General features: G+C 36.6%; 2 long non-coding RNA genes across 3 annotated transcripts; both read left to right on the forward strand.

The window, feature by feature from the left end:
- The first annotated feature begins 1,852 nt into the window (after positions 1-1,852).
- Positions 1,853-11,807, forward strand: LOC126621650 (uncharacterized). 2 transcript variants are annotated; one of them, XR_007623119.1, is made up of 6 exons: positions 1,853-2,320; positions 2,829-2,906; positions 3,887-3,953; positions 10,524-10,573; positions 10,653-10,731; positions 11,550-11,807. It is a non-coding gene; the product is annotated as an uncharacterized LOC126621650 (long non-coding RNA). The 2 variants fall into 2 exon arrangements; XR_007623118.1 differs by having other exon boundaries at positions 1,854-2,320; positions 3,887-3,947; positions 10,506-10,573.
- Positions 4,225-8,777, forward strand: LOC126621653 (uncharacterized). The gene is made up of 2 exons (XR_007623123.1): positions 4,225-5,991; positions 6,905-8,777. It is a non-coding gene; the product is annotated as an uncharacterized LOC126621653 (long non-coding RNA).
- Positions 11,808-14,840: the final 3,033 nt, after the last annotated feature.

Consider the following 14,840-nt stretch of genomic DNA (forward strand, 5'->3'; position numbering starts at 1 on the left):
GCTCGTCTAGCCTGTTTTATAGATATATTCCTCAGCTTGTTTAGAAAATAGTATAAGTATATCAAAAGCTTTATGACATATCAGGCCGCATAATTCCACATCACATTATCACTTCACGTGTTGGTTATCCTTCAAAATATGTAGCTCACTACATGACCCCTATATTGGCCATTCTGCCCTATTATCCCTGTGCCCTATACATATATCTCTCAGATGACCTAACACTAAAGTTCTCATTCTCCATGAACAATCTCAACAATCCACATAGTATATTTATATATACACATCAAAATGATACATGAAATCACACATGCTTGGCATGAAGGGTGTAAGCATTGAAGTGAAGTCTAATAAGAATGCAACGCAAATGGAGGAGGATTCTCTCTTACTAATCTCTTTTTCCTTTTTTCTCTTCTTACTTAAACGGTTACGATTCAGTCATGTCAATATCTTATATTGATTTTTTTATAAAGACAAAAAAGACAAAAAGCAAAGTGAGATGAGGGGAGGGAAAGAGATGGAAATAAGAGGGGAGAGAATCTTACTCCAATGCAAATATGACAACTAAGCTAGGTGATATTGTTGCTAGGTTGGTAGCAAAGTGAAGGTAGAGTGCTCAATCGCTCAATCTGTTTCAAGATATGAATGAAATGGATTGCTGAATGAAATGGATTGCTAGATGAAATAGGTAGAATTATTTTTTCTAGCACAAGGGCATCACGGGGAAACCAAAGCCAAAGCTAGGAGCATTGTCTAAAATATCGATGATATCGGAATTATCGGTAGTCTAAAGATACGGAAATTTCGTTGGAAATTTTGGGATATTATCGATATCGATAAAAATTGAATAAAAACCACGGAAATTGTAAGAAAAACTTGGAAATTTTTATTGAAACTTTGCAGGATGTTTATTTAGTCAATTATCTATTAGTTTATCACAAAAAATTGGAAGGAAATGCATTGCATGATGGATTTAACTGATTTAAGTTGATTACATAGCGAGCTGGCAAACATTGTGAGTGTAGAAAATATGTAGTAATTAATGAAATAAGTTTAAACACACCATTATAATTTATATATAATGAATTAGTACACTATTTTACACTTTATACATTGCATGGTAAGATACATGAGTGACTTAGTACCACATAGAGTTTCTATCAAGGTCTAAAATATCGATGATATCAGAAATATCAGTAGTAAAAAAACACGGAAATTTCGATGGAAATATCGGGATAATATTGATATTTTAGACTATGGCTAGGAGATAATATGTATATATAAGAAAACCTAATAAAAACCCTTTTTTAACGATAACTAGCAATTGTACACATGTTATGCATGTACTTATTAAAAGTTTGAAAATAAAATTTACAAAGAAAAAAAAAATAAAATGGTCACTAAAACTTTTTAGTGGCGATCTTCAAATGGTTTTTTCGTCGTTGAAGAGTTGTTCATATTTATTGATTGTTTTTGGATAACTATTTGTCACTAAAAATTTATCTTATCTGGGAGAAAAATGTGAAAGAAAAGATATAGGGACAAATGATATTATCTATATACTAAAACCTAAACTAAACGTTACTATCCATTAACAGTAAAGTGGTGAAAATGCCCCCCATTTATTGGGACAAGGATTGTCTACCCTCCCATTTTTCATGCCCTTCTGTTTTATGTGGTCACGGTTAAGCCACGGTAATATTTTATAATTTTTTTATAAGGATAATAAGACAAAAATAAATAGTAATATAAAATGTTGATGTAGCTTAACCGTGACCACATAAAACAGAAGGCCATAGAAGGACATAGGAAAAAAGAAGGCAAGACAATCCTTGTCCCATTTGTTGCCCGATTCTCAGCCTTCTTCCTTTGTTGCACAGTGAAATTACGTATTTTGGTCATCGTGGGAAGGAAATGAGGCTGGATGTACGCATGTTAGTCATCTGGGAAAAGGAGGCTGGATGTACCGGTGTTGGCCATCTGGGAGGGGAAGGAAGTGTTGGTGATGGTGCAACCCTCTCTGATCTCTCGACCTCTCTCAAATGTTCCAGTAACTTTTCCACTTGCTCCCCCTTAATCTCAACCTGAAACCAACAAATCCCAAAAACCCTCAAGCCTTCCAACAAATCGAAAACAACACCATCTTTGCCGAAAATTTTGAATTTTCTCAGGAATTCTCGACTATTCCTGAGATTTTTTGGTGGGCTTTGGTTCTCCGGTCCCGTATGTTAAAGGGTTTTGGCTTTGGTAGCAAATGAATATTGGTGATTTCTAGGGTTTTGTGGTGCTTAATGTTTAGGGATTTGGTTTGGGTTTCTGGGTAAGCAATTTTCATCTTAACTTCAGTACATTTTTTTTCTCAAATTTGTTTGACGGCATGATTTTTTGATCCTTTACTGAATGGTTGTTAAGAAATGCTAGAATTTTAGTTGTTTTGATTTCTTTTGAATTTGTTTTTTATTTTATTTTCAAGCCTTGAATTTTGTAAGGACTATTTCATTATTTAGAGATGTAGTTTCATCTGGGAAGGAGGCATGTTAGTCATTTGGGAAAGGAATTTTTCTTCCTTTGCTACTTGGGTTAAAGAAATTTTTCTGGTTTACACATTTAGCTATTGGATTGCATGAAATCAGTATTTAAAGAATTTTTTGTAAGAGAATGCGTCGATGGAAATTTTTTGCCCAGCAAATTTACTCACAGAGCTTCCTGTGAATTAAGTCTTGAACTTTTGATTGAAACTTTCTTAGAGTTTTTAACATTTTTGTTATTACTGCTTTTGTTTTAGATTTTTCTTTTGTCTGATTTTTATGGGATGTTTATTTGTGTAGGCACTTGGGTGATCACAACATTCCCACTCAGATGAACACAGGAGAGTTCAAAAAGAGCTTTCAAGTGCTACTCAGAAGGTAAAGTAGAATATGCATTCCTTTTTCCTTATTGCTTTCATGTTGGCAGGTATGGAGTTTCCTTACAAATATTTTAATCTGAACTATTGTATACCACTGTCAATATCTTTATTATTATCCCAATTCTCATCATATGATAATCAAGTTAAAAGTAATGCATGCTCAAAGCACTGGTTGTGGCATAACTGGTAAAATGAGGGTTTATTTATTTAATTTTTTTTTTATGGCAAGAAATGGGGTGATTGGTCCTAAGAGAACCAAAGAGGATGTTAACATTATTATGTGGTGATATTTAGGGATATATGATTATGTAACTTAAAATTGAACATAAAGCATCTGCCCATGTCCAAGGTAATAATTGTTATGTGCTGTTGAGAAGGATTAGATAATGTTTTCACTTTTTATTATAGTGGAGCTTTCTTTTTCATTGTTATAAAGCTGTGGTACAGAACTTTGTGACTTTTTTTGCATAGGTTGATATAATTCATCTGTAATTTATTATTATAATAGTGGCTGTCAGTGTAGGGGATTATCATTTTAAGCAATGCTTAACTAAAACTGCTATATCGTATTGTATCAATTTTGGAATTAAATGATAATTAGAGATCGCAAAGAGCGATGAAACCATCTTTAATGGTGGTTAAGAATTTTGTTATAACATGATTCTTTCCTCTCTGATCTTGGCTTCCAGTTTCTCAGAAAAAGTTCATACTTTTTTTCCTTCAACAAAACAGCTCAAATTTCAAATTTATCGAACAATTTACTGATTTTGTATGGTTTTTTTTTTGTTTAGACTTATTTTCTTAAAACATATGACCTAAATTTTTATCCTGGAGAGAAGAGCTTATGCATTGACTTCGTTGAGTGTTGTCTGCAAGAAAAAGTTACAGACTACATCATTTCATTAGTATTTAATTTTACCTTCAACCTCCCAAATTTTTATTATTTAGTGAAATGACACAAACTTTCTTTTTATGCAGAAACCTTTAGTTAACTTGGAAATTTTCTATTTCACCCACTGATCAATGCCAATGCCAACAGGTAAAGGTGTAGTTAATTGTAAAAACTTCTTCAATATTCTTAGGCATATCCTGATAATACTAAAACATAATTAGAAAAATTTAATTTATATTCAGAATATATGTTTACAAAATAGTTCCCATATATGTATACATTATTTGTCATTCTGTACTGGTGATTTATATTTTTTAAACAATTATCTGTTTGTAAATAGTGATTGGGTGTTTACAGTTTTACTTATACATTTTAAGGTCTTGGAAAAAATCTCTACACTTATTAAATTTATTAGAAGTTTGCGACTATGGGACAGAGGTTCAGGGCCGAAGGGGTAGAGGAAGACCTAGGAAAACTTTGGAAGAGACTCTAAGAAAAGACTTAGAGTACTTGGATCTAACGAAGGACATGACACAGGATCGAGCACAATGGCGTTCTAAGATTCATATAGCCGATCCCACTCAGTGACTTGGATTTTCCAAGTCTCCAACCGAGAAGTTTTCCTCACTCGGAAAATTAAGGGAACACTACCCCAACCTACATGCTCCACTCAGAAAGCTTCAACATACAAGCTTCAACAAAAGAAAATTCAAAGAACTTAGCGAAGAAGGCTTTGGTGTATTTAACACAATACGTTGAAATGAAGGAAAGCTTATTTATTGATATCCCCGATAAGCTACAAATATGTACATATACATGAGTCAAAATAAACACACAAGAGGGAGCCTTCACAAAGGTTGCTTAGGAGAAGTCTCAGCAGTCGGTAGAGCCCCAGAAAGAGAAGGCACCGGAGGGGGATCATTTGGAGCCTCAGTACTGGACAGAACCCTAGAAGGAGGAGGCATCAGAGGTTGATCATTTGGAGCTTCATTACGCGGTACAGCCCCAGAAGACGAAGGCAATAAATGCCTTTGGAACAAACCCACAAATCTCTGATGATCAAGTAAAACCTGACCATCAGTTTCCTTCATCTGGTCAAGCTTCCTCTTCATGTTTGTAGCATAGTCATGTGCGAGCCGGTGCAACTGTTTATTCTCATGCTTGAGCCCTCTAATCTCCTGTTTGAGACTCATCACTTCAGCCGCCAATGATTCAACTTGGCGGGTTCGAGCAAATAGGCGTTGGGCCATATTAGACACAGAACCTGCACACTGAACACTGAGAGCCAGCGAATCCTTAACAGCTAACTCATCAGACCGTTTGGAAAGTAGTCTGTTATCTTTGGGAGTGAGAAGGTTCCTGGCCACCACCGCAGCGGTCATATCATTCTTCATCACGGAATCCCCAACGGTAAGAGGACCAGTAGGGGAGACGAAGGATGGGCGCCATATGTTGTCTGGAGAAGGCGGGGCTGCCTCTTCAACAAGGTTCAAGTCAAAACGACGGTCGGAGGGGCCAAACATTTTCAAAGGTGTTGAAGAGAGAAGAGGTCGGACAAATCAAGATCTTAGAAGTGCAAGAATGAAGCTTCTACTGGTGGAGATTCAAGTGTGCTTTGGAACTTAATGCCAGCCCCTATAAAAATCTACACTCGACGGAGCTTCAGAAATCGAAGAGGCGCCTGCTCAGAAATCGAAGAGGCGTTTGCTTTCTCAAAAGCTGGGCTGCTTAGAGATCACGAGGGTTGATCTCAGAAATCGAAGAGGCGTTTGCTTTCTCAAAAGTTGGGCTGCTCAAAGACCACGAAGGCTGATCTCAGAAATCGAAAAGGCGCTCGCTTTCTCAAAAGCTAGGCTCCCCAGAGACCACGAGGGCCGATCTCAGAAATCGAAGAGGCACCTACTTTTCCAGCCTTGTCAGCACCTGTCACACGCACACTCAGCTTTGCGGAAATTATGGGCATTCTGTCGAAGACTTCTGGGGAAGTAGAAAACACATGAATCTTACTGTTCAATCACCCACTTCCCACACGCAACAATAGCTCATGGGTACCACAGAAAACTTTGCCAAAGTTCTCTGCCAAAGTTGAGCACGTGAAGCTTGCAGCTCCCACTACATCGCTCTGACCAAGAAGGGTAAAAGAATAGCAAAGAAACAGCACTAACAAAGTTTAGACCCATAAATTTTGAAGGTCTAGCTACCATATTATTACCCACAAGGGTAAAGGAACAGTACCACTGCTGGATAATGAAAGTCCCTGTGTGTCAACCTCTGTGCTTCGTGGCAAGGTAGACTAGCAAACATGCCCAACCTTTACTCACATTCGAGAAAACACTCCCAATAAGATTGCTTGCTCCAAAATCGAAGAGGCACCGTCCTCCGAATCTCGAGAGCCAGACTCCCAACATGACTACTTTCTTAAAAATCGAAGAGAGGGTAAAGGAACAGTACCATTGCTGGATAATTGGAAAGTCCCTGTGTGTCAACCTCTGTGCTTCGTGGCAAGGTAGACTAGCAAACATGCCCAACCTTTACTCACATTCGAGAAAACACTCCCAACAAGATTGCTTGCTCCAAAATCGAAGAGGCACCGCCCTCCGAATCTCGAGAGCCAGACTCCCAACATGATTACTTTCTCAAAAATCGAAGAGACACTGCTCCTCGAATCTTCGAGAGCCAGACCCCCAGCATGATTGTTTTCTCAAAAATCGATGAGGCATCGTTCTCCGAATCAATCGAAGAGGCGCTCGCTTTCTCAAAAGCTGGGCTGCTCAGAGACCACGAGGGCCGATCTCAGAAATTGAAGAGGCACCTATTTTTCTAGCCTTGTCAGCACCTGTCACACGCACACTCAGCTTTGCAGAAATTATGGGCATTCTGTCGAAGACTTCTGGTGAAGTAGAAAGCACATGAATCTTACTGTTCAATCACCCACTTCCCACACGCAACAATAGCTCATGGGTACCACAGATAACTTTGCCAAAGTTCTCTGCCAAAGTTGAGCACGTGAAGCTTGCAGCTCCCACTACATCGCTCTGACCAAGAAAGGTAAAAGAATAGCAAAGAAACAACACTAACAAAGTTTAGACACATAAATTTTGAAGGTTTAGCTACCATATTATTACCCACAAGGGTAAAGGAACAGTACCACTGCTGGATAATTGGAAAGTCCCTGTGTGTCAACCTCTGTGCTTCGTGGCAAGGTAGACTAGCAAACATGCCCAACCTTTACTCACATTCGAGAAAACACTCCCAACAAGATTGCTTGCTCCCAAAACGAAGAGGCACCGTCCTCCGAATCTCGAGAGCCAGACTCCCAACATGACTACTTTCTCAAAATCGAAGAGAGGGTAAAGGAACAGTACCATTGCTGGATAATTGGAAAGTCCCTGTGTGTCAACCTTTGTGCTTCGTGGCAAGGTAGACTAGCAAACATGCCCAACCTTTACTCACATTCGAGACAACACTCCCAACAAGATTGCTTGCTCCAAAATCGAAGAGGCACCGCCCTCCGAATCTCGAGAGCCAGACTCCCAACATGCAGACTCCCAACATGATTACTTCCTCAAAAATCGAAGAGACACTGCTCTCCGAATCTCGAGAGCCAGACCCCCAGCATGATTGCTTTCTCAAAAATCGAAGAGGCATCGTTCTCTGAATCTCGAGAGCCAGATACCACAGACCACTTTTTCAAAGTGCTCTGACAGAGTTAAAACATGTGAAACTGGCAGCTCCCACTACCGTGCTATGACCAAGCAGGGTAAAGGAATAGCATTACTACTTGTTAGGGAGACTCCTATATATGTCGACCTCCATCCCCAACGGACAGGCAGACCTGCAAAAATGCTCAACCCTTCATCATATCTGAGAGGGCACTCCCAACGAAGCCTTTCGAAATATTCAGCTTTCTTTCCCCCCGATAATACCTCTGCAAACAAGCTATACTAGAGCAAGAATATCTCATATCATCAGGGTTAAAAGCAAGAGTATCCCATATCATGCTTTTTCCCTGTCTTTTCCTTTGGCCTTGTTTTTACCTGCAAGACAAGGAGAAAGAGAGCAATCAGTCAGCACTTGGAATCAAGCTTCCAGCCAGGAACTGACTGCCTGGAACCCCTTACCTGATTACTTACCTGGCATTGCTCTCGAGTATTCATCTTCAACATCTCATGTTTCCAGGGAAGATTCCGCATCTACTTGAGGAACAGATAGGGCAAGTGCGAAGGATACAAGGAAGCATGTGGAGACAAGCGTAACAGCACACGTGCCGATACATCTATTACTCTGTCAAAAGCAAAAGTATCCCATATCAGCAGGGTGGAACGTACTCTAGATTTGATGGACTTGTTTTGACCCTCAAATTCTTCAGTCGGCCTTATACTCTGGAGGAAACCAGAAAACGCTCAGTTCAAGAATAAGCCTGTGGAAAATTACTTCTTCAAAAGCAAAAGTATCTCATATCATCTCTTCTCATTTTTCTTCTCTTTATCCTTCATGCTGCTGCAAGATGGGGAGAAGGTGAACAATCAGTCGGAGCTCTGATTGCTTACCTTGTCTGTCACCTCTTTCAGCAGACCCCCTAGCTCGGCGACTTGGGGGACTCCTACTACATGGTTTGTATCGCGCTTGACCAAGCCTGAAACTACAAGTAAGCTTCAAGTGAAATTGATACATTACCTTGTGCATCTCCACCAGTTAAAGATACCACCCCTGGATGGAGGAAGAGTACTTCCAGAGAAGATGCCACATCTACCTATGAGACAGATAAGGCAAGTCAAGACGACACCACACTCCGATACTTAGAAGTTTCGTGATTACGAGATCATTCTCCCACAATATTTCCTAATGTCATTTGTACTAAATCATTCACTTGTACTCACTAAAGGAGATCTTGAACCTATGTACTTGTGTAAACCCTTCACAATTAATGAGAACTCTTCTATTCCGTGGACGTAGCCAATCTGGGTGAACCACGTACATCTTGTGTTTGCTTTCCTATCTCTATCCATTTATATACTTATCCACACTAATGACCGGAACAATCTAGCGAAGATCACAAAAAGCGACCGTTTTCGCTACCTAGGATCTATCTTGCAAGAGAACGGAGAATTAGATGGAGATCTCAACCATAGAATACGAGCTGGATGGATGAAGTGTAAGAATGCATCCGGCGTGTTGTGTGACCGTCGTAGGCCACTGAAGCTCAAGGGAAAATTTTATAGGACGGCAATAAGGCCAGCGATGTTGTATGGCACAGAATGTTGGGCAGTGAAGCATCAACACGTACACAAAATGGGTGTAGCGGAGATGAGGATGCTTCGTGGGATGTGTGGGCACACGAGAAAGGATAAGATTGGGAATGAGGATATCCGAGGTAAAGTAGGAGTAGCCGAAATTGTAGGAAAGATGAGAGAAAATCGGCTCCGGTGATTTGGACATGTGCAAAGAAGGCCGAATGACGCTCCGGTTCGAAGATGTGACTACGGGACAGAGGTTCAGGGCCGAAGGGGTAGAGGAAGACCTAGGAAAACTTTGGAAGAGACTCTAAGAAAAGACTTAGAGTACTTGGATCTAACGGAGGACATGACACAAAACCGAGCGCAATGGCGTTCTAGGATTCATATAGCCGACCCCACTTAGTGGGAAAAGGCTTTGTTGTTGTTGTTGTTGTGGTTTTCTTCTGACTAAGGTTCAAATTCATTGTTACTTTTGGTTTTTGAAGTGTTTCCCAATTGGGAATTGGCTACTCTTTATTTGGTTCTCAGTGAAAAAAAATTTAGGTGTTCTAGGTGATTAGTCAGCTAGCTACATCACAGTATTTACTCTCAATGTTGGTTTATCTGCAGTATAATGAGTGGACACAATTAGACATCAAGATCGGGAAAATTTGGTGCTAAACATTTTCATCCTACTACAGCTTTTCTAAAGATTTTATGCAGTAGCACATTTACAAAATAGTATTTTCAAATTAATTAACAATCTCCTTACAAATACATTAACAAACATCTATACACATATGCATTTAGGTTGAAGCACAGTTGAGAATCTTGAAACAAGATAATTCAATCATTTTAGAGGATCAGGTTAACCTGTGATTATATAGTTACATTTTGATAAAACCCGGTTGAAAATTTTCAGTTTCTTATTATTAATTTTTATTTTTATTTTTATTTAGCTTCTTTTTATCAATTTGTTTTATTTTGTTAGAAAATTAGGCCTTTATTTATTTGTTTGGTACAAGTTTTCTATTAAGGTTTAAATAAGATTGTTAAATTAGTTATATTGCTTTGAAGCATAGTTTATTTGCATTTTTAATGAACGAATTTCAGTTTGTAACGCTTCGGTTCTTTCATTTGCAGGTATTTAACTATTGCGTTTCTAAATTTTTTACTCCAATGATTAAAAAGAGGCTTTTGTAAACTGGGAAAAACTCCTGCATGTATTGTTTCTATCACATAAAACTATACCTTCTCAGCCATATTGTTTCTATGGCATAAAATTATTGCCACACAATCAAAGTATAGAGTAGACACATAGGCACAAGCCACCTTGGAAATAAAGTATGGTTATTAATATTTAATTAATTAATTGATAAAAGTTGGTGATCCTGATTTAAGGCTGCACAAACTAAATTTGTTGAGGGTAGACTCAAATTTGGGTAAAAACCACAAATCTCAAATTCTTTTTAATTTTTGTTCATTGCAGCTTCAGTTTATTCTAAAGCCATGTTTATGGAAGAAAAAACGAACTCCCCACTACGAAATCCAAGAAAGGTAGTAATCTTCTCTTTCTTTGTCAACTTGTTAAAAAATGATTTCCTAACCATTGTTGTTTACACTTTTTCGCTTACAGTGTGAAGAAGTTGTTCATTATCTGATTGACCCTAGCCTTTGTTGCCACCACAACTGATACACATTTCAATTCATTTTCTGTAAGTAATGTCTCGGTCTTTCTCCATATTTCGGGAATTCAATCTGCTGGGCTTTCTACACCCACAAAACTGTTCTATACATAATATCTCATTAACACGGCCAGGATCCAGTTTTAGTTTCTTTGGACCACATTTTTCTATTAGCTAAACCTCAAACTCCGGCTAAGAGTTGAAATTTGTCTCTAAATTGTTCAAACTATTGTTCTGATGTTCCGGATCTTTAATTTTTTTGTGTGCTCTTAAGGCCAAATACATAAACATCCATCTACTCTTATATTTTTTTAGGTATTTTAAGAATAACCCTTTCTTGCTTTTTTTTTTACGATTTTGTATCATATGGTATGAATCAACATTTCCCCTGCTATGTTGCAAATGATTTTACATTTCTTGGTAAAAAAGTTGTTAAACAATGTGGTCAGCTTTTTGACATTTTGTTATACAGTTTCATATGTAGAATTTGCAAGTTTGAATCATGTTTTTCTTTTCAGTTATATGTTTGAGATGCTGCATTCTCCAACTGAGCTGTTGTAAAGCTTTTGTATAAAACTTTTAGTTGCTGAAAGTGTTTGATCCATTCTAGCAATTACTCTACTAAATTATGTCTAATTTTTGAATGCCCTACCAAAACAAACAAATCATTTTAGTTAGTTTAGGCGAAATCATATAAATTTTAACATTATAGTATTTTAGCTGTTGTGCATATATCTCAAAATGACACTTTATCTTTTGTCTTTTATAAATTTGTATTATTGTGTCTTTCATATATAACACTCTTATACTCTCTTACTAATTTTTGTTACACAATCGATCACTCACAGGTCATACTATTCATAAAGTGGTTCAAAGAATTTCAAGCGCTTCATTCACCCAATTTTTGCTCTTCATGTAAAAATTCTTTCAAAAAGCTGAAACATCATTCAATGTAAATAACATTAACCTTCTTTGACAATCCCTTATAGCTTTGAAACTGATTTTTTCATATAGTTTCTAATCATGTAGCAACGCGCGGGCAATGTTTCTAGTGGTTACCTAGTTGTGAGACTTTAAAAAAAATAGTAAAATTGTTTTGTATTTAATTACTATATTGCCCGCAATTCTTATCTTGGTTGTTTTTCTTTAGTTTTGTTAATGTTAATTTTGTCTTTTCACCATCTTTTAGTTGATAAAGAGAATTTTATTAATAGGTAGTTTAGATAATGATTATAGATTTTGAAAATACAGAGTCTCATATAAAATTAATGAATACTAGAGTATATGAATCTACATATACAAAGAGGGAAAAAACAAAAATGATGAACTTTCATAATACCGAAATTGACCTTCTCTCATTAGAAATTAAAAAAACAAATAAATAAATATTCACAAAAACAACCCAAGGTAGTGAGACTGGGTGATTAGTAAGTTCATTATTTTTCGAAATATATTTTTTATGAAAAATAAATATTGAATAAAAAAGAGTTCAATGCTGCACTTGTATGACAAGAGGTTAGTGATAAGAATGAGAGATAAAAATAAAGTTGTAAGAAAAATAAACTGCGGTTTGTAAAAAAAAGATGAATAAGTTTGGGGTGTTGTGACCTACGACTAGGGATGGGCAAATACCCATTGATTATGCGTAACCGCGGTTATTTGTATATTTAAATTTGACAGTTACGGTTATGAGTAACTGTTTAGAGGGTAACCGCGGTTATCAGTCCATTTAAATTTAACGGTTACGGTTATGGGTATAACTATTTACTCGTGAAATTTAAATAGGCGGTTATGGGTATTACTCGCTGTTATAAACGGGTACCCATTTAACCATTTATTTTAATATATGTAAAACTAAAAAAAAAAAATTAGTTTCTAACTAGGTTTAGTATCCCCAGATATATTCGGTAATAAAGGCCCATATAATATATATATAGATGTCTCACTTGAGAGAAAAATATAGTTGATAGAACGGGCTAATGTTTAATATATGTGATTGAATGTGCTAAAGTATTAGAGTGTTCGACAGTTTTGTTTTAGAGTCTTTTGGAGTTTTGACCAATTCAAGATAATGATTAGCTTGAGCATTTAGAAACATGTTATTATCAGATGATACATATCTATATATATATATATATATATATATATATATATATATATATATATATTCAATTGGCCTCGAGTTTTCAATAAATATTTGACCCCAAAATTAGAAATCGATTAAATGGCTTGGATCGATGAACATATGTTTCTAAATAAAAATCCAAATATTTATCAAATTAGCTTATTAGTAGATTGATGCGTACTTACATATATATATATATATATATATATGTATGTATATGTATACAAGAATATTAATTAACCTACAACCATGCATGATTCTTGTAATAGATTGACCGTCAAATAATTGGGAGACATCGCATATATTCATAAATAATATTGCCGTTAATATAAAAATACATGTTAAATGTACTTACAACGGTATTTAATAGTTAGAAAAAAAGAAAATTATGACAAATTTCTTTTTAATTTTCAAGTTGTTAAAAAAATAGGTAGACGGGTAAAAAAAAAAGGTAAACGGGTACGCGGTTATGGGTAAATAACTATGCGATTATGGGTATGGTTAACCGTTTATAAACAGTTATGGGTATGGGTATACCCGTTTATGTAAATACACAACGGGTAAACGGTTATGCGGGTAAAAGCTTAAATGGTTATGAGTAAATAACCGCAGTTACCCGCCTGCCATAACCGTTGCCCATCCCTACCCACGACCTCTCGCACCTGAAGCGAGAATCATACCATTAGACCAAACACCCACTATTTTTGCGCTTGACCTATATTCTTATCTTAAACAAGAATAGTTTTAGCTTCTTAATCCATAATTGTACGCTGCCTGAGCTACTTTCCGTTTTTCAAAGATGCAGTTCATACACGAAGACGTTGATGTTTGTCTTCGACGTTTTGTCGGTGTGTGTCTGGGCCTAAGTTTGATGACATTGTCGGTTGGATTTTAGAAAAGGAATGAAAGGAATAGTGGCTTTGCTAATAATGCAGAGAGTGAAGGATATAAATGAAATAATACAGATTTTTTCATTAATGCTGCACAAGTAGTTACGAAATATTTAAAAAGCTTCGGGTTCGATGCTTTGAGCTGGTTAGTCTGTTTAACTGTGGTTACAGGTAGGGTGAAATTTCTAATGTAATCTTCGACTGTGCTTCAATATAATTAACAGGAGTAAGCGTTATTGCTTGTTTCCAGTACTCGGTAGCTTGATCGAACCAAGCCTGCGCCATTTCAGAATCTCCTTGTTGAACGGCCTGTTCTGCCTAGTCAGAATAGGGGGGGCGGTAAATTCCTTCCCTTAGAACCGTACTTGACAGTTTCCAACCTCATATGGCTCAACAGTCAAATTCTTTTGGTGTCCTATTTTTTTAATACCCTATCTAATTGAATGAGATTTCTCAAAGACACATCCTATTCTTTTTTCTCGAGTTAACCAAAAGAAAGAGGTCTCTTCGGACTCGGAAGGGGTGAATAACTGTGGCATGCCATCAGTTGTTACTCTTTTAAAAGAAAAGAAATACTCAAAAAGCTTTACTTCAGTCTGCCGTACATTTTGTAGCTAGGTTCGAACTTATGAGAAAAGCATATTTACTTAAACATAAACGAGAGAAGGAAAGAATCAGAAAACTTAAAATGGGAGGAAGTGAGGAAGTGAATAAGATCATCTAGCTCCATTAATTGATATGATTCTTGATTTTTTGTTTTTATTACAGATTTTAAGGTAAAATTCACATTTTTGCGATTTTATATGTGTTAGTTGTTAGGATGCCAAATGGCATCTCTGCATTGGATATTAATTTGTACAGTTGTCATGTTCATTGGTTATTGGGTAACTAATAATTATAAATTTGCTTTAGGAGAGCCTTTGAAGGGAGCATTTTTGCTCACCATCATAAACTATTGTATATGTTCACCATACACCTAATCAATTAGCACGTGTTCTTTCACTTAATCTTAGTTAATTTTTTTCAAAATTGAAAAACTAACATTTAATGTGAAAGATAACTAGAGCTAGGTGAAAGAACACATGTCAATTGATTAGGTGTATGATGAGCATATACCATAGTTT

This window comes from Malus sylvestris, chromosome 5 (assembly GCF_916048215.2).
Source record: "Malus sylvestris chromosome 5, drMalSylv7.2, whole genome shotgun sequence".
In the NCBI taxonomy this organism is placed as follows: domain Eukaryota; kingdom Viridiplantae; phylum Streptophyta; class Magnoliopsida; order Rosales; family Rosaceae; genus Malus; species Malus sylvestris.